Source organism: Microtus ochrogaster, chromosome 4, assembly GCF_000317375.1.
Source record: "Microtus ochrogaster isolate Prairie Vole_2 chromosome 4, MicOch1.0, whole genome shotgun sequence".
In the NCBI taxonomy this organism is placed as follows: domain Eukaryota; kingdom Metazoa; phylum Chordata; class Mammalia; order Rodentia; family Cricetidae; genus Microtus; species Microtus ochrogaster.
The window spans coordinates 44,907,416-44,910,277 of NC_022011.1; positions in this window are offsets into that span (position 1 = coordinate 44,907,416).

Here is a 2,862-nt window from a genome sequence, read left to right on the forward strand (position 1 = left end):
ATGTGTAGTAGGATCAAAAACCCATTGCCATTGTTCTTGAGTTCTCAGTAGTCCTCATTGTCCGCTATGTTCAGCGAGTCCGGTTTTATCCCAGGCTTTTTCAGACCCAGGCCAGCTGGCCTTGGTGAGTTCCTGATAGAACATCCCCATTGTCTCTTTGAGGTCTTTTATGATACCTTTGGGGGTGCGTGTTTACAGCTGTAAACCCGAGGTCCCTGACTCTTTTGATCGGATCTGGCTCATCACGGAGATGCGGTAGGGAAACGGAGATCCTGCAGGCCATGGCAGGGTGCTTCCTGAGTGGACAGACACTGGCCCTAATCTGGCTGTTAGAGTTGAAAAAGGGTTCCACTGGGGGAGACCAGGTGTCTGTCGCTGGGGAATTCTGTATTGGGCAGAGGTTATCAGCCTGGTGACAACGTGCCTAAGCCTTGCGGCCGATTCTCACTGCAATCTATCAGACCAAGTGGTTAACCAGGGCTTTGGTGTAGGCTGAGGGATTTCCTGTAAACAGCCTGCCACTTCCTGTGAAGGTGAGGCCCAGCAGTTGTCTGGCTCCTGTAAGTGACTCTGCCAAGCCCCTCTACAGTCTTGCCTGACACCTGAGAGCCACACAGCATGCCAGCCTTCCTCATGAGACCTGGGTCCCACTGGAGCTGTGGCTGTGAGAGGCTGATGGCCTCATGGCCTGAGAACCTAGAAATGCTAATTCTGCCTTTGAGACGCCTTACCATTCATGCAGGGAACACGTTCCCAAAGAGAAGGCTTATCCCCTCTAAGGTCCAGGCTCAAGGGTCCAGAGAACACATTGGGGGACCACCTCACCCTGCCATGCTGAACCCCAGGCACATAGAGCTGCATGAAGAAACACAGATGGACAGACCCACTGGTCCACCTGAAATGGCAGACATGGCCTAATCATCTGGAATCTTATTAATCTTATTAGAGTTGCTTGGAGTAGCAGGGAGGCTATGTTGGTCTTTTTAAAAAACAGCTTCTCAGAGGCCGGAGAGAAGGCCCAGTGGTTGAGTGCTGTGACTCTTGTAGAGGATCAGAGTTTCGTTCCCAGCACCTGTAACTCCAAGGGCTCCAACGCCATCTTCTGGCCTCTGTGGGCACTACACTCTTGTACACACACACACACACACACACACACACACACACACACACGCACACACATACACATGCACACATACACACACTCCTTTTAGCCATCAGCCCTTCCTCCTGCCCTTTTCTGCCTCTACCATTCCCTAGCACCTACAACCCTGCCTTGCTGCTACAGTGTGATTGTCTTTTCTAGGTTTTTATATGGATGAACCCAATGACATGCACTGTTTTGGGCTGACTTCTCTCCTTTGAGTCATTACATGACGCTGTCCCTGTTGACAAGCCTGTATGCATCATCCCTCACCGCCAGACTATGCCACAATCACTGTGTTTGCTCACTTATAATTTTTAAGATTCAAAAATTTTTATAAGCCGGGCGGTGGTGGCGCACGCCTTTAATCCCAGCACTCGGGAGGCAGAGGCAGGCGGATCTCTGTGAGTTCGAGACCAGCCTGGTCTACAGAGCTAGTGCCAGGACAGGCTCCAAAGCCACAGAGAAACCCTGTCTTGAAAAACAAAAAAAAAAAAAAAAATTTTTATAAGTGTTTGTGCAGGTATGTCTGAGCACTATGTGTGTTCTTAGTGTACTCACGGAGGTCAGAAGAGGGTTCATTTGGATCTCCTGAACTAGTTATGGATGGTTGTAGGCCACCTCGTGGTGCTGGTAGCCAAACCCTGGCCATCTGCAAGAACAAGTGCTCCTCACCACCGCGCCATCTCTCCAGGCCCCTTGGTGGGCAGTGAGGCTTGGTCCATTATGAGGCTGTTTCAGATAAGCTACTGCAAAGCTCCTTGTTAACTACTGAGATGGCACAGTGAGTTCTTCTCACTTCCATTAACCCAGTCAAGACACTCCCTCACCTACATGCCCAGTGAACTCGTGTGTGGTTCTAGAGCCTGTCAAGTTGGTGGTCGCGGTTAACATAACAGGGACCACATGGAGCCATACATGTGGCCACAGTGTGATCATGGTTAACATCACAGGGACCACATGGAGCCCCATACGCGTGTTCACAGCATGTTTAACTCAGGTGGAACATATACATACATGCCCTCCAATATGGGTCATTTATTTCTGGTAAAAACATTCAGAATCCTTTCTTCCAGCTCTATTTTTGGTTTTTCAAGAATAGGTTTCTAGCCAGGCAGTGATGGTGCACACCTTCAATCCCAGCACTCAGAAGGCAGAGGTAGATGGATCTCTGCGAGTTCGAGACCAGCCTGGTCTAACAGAGCTAGTTCCAGGACAGGCTCCAAAGCTACAGAGAAACCCTGTCTCGGGAGAAAAAAAAAAAAGGTTTCTTTGTGTAACAGCCCCCCCCTGTCCTGGAACTTGCTTTATAGACCAGGCTGGCCTTGAACACACAGAGATCCACCTGCCTCTGCCTCCTGAGTGCTAGGATTAAAGGGATGCGCCACCACGCTGGGCTGTCTATGTGGATCACTATTCTCTGTCCATTTGTCTGGTGTCCACCGTTGTTGGACACCAAAGCCATGCACTCGGTTCTGGGGTGTAGCTCCAGAAAGTCTCCAAATCAAGTAGAGCAAGGCCTTCAATTTTTTTTCCCACAGATTACTTTTCTCTGTCTTAGGTCCCTTGCATTTCTTTTTTTTTTTTTTTTTTTTGGTTTTTCAAGACAGGGTTTCTCTGTAGGTTTGGTGCCTGTCACGGAACTAGCTCTTGTAGACCAGGCTGGCCTCGAACTCTCAGAGATCTGCCTGCCTCTGCCTCCCAAGTGCTGGGATTAAAGG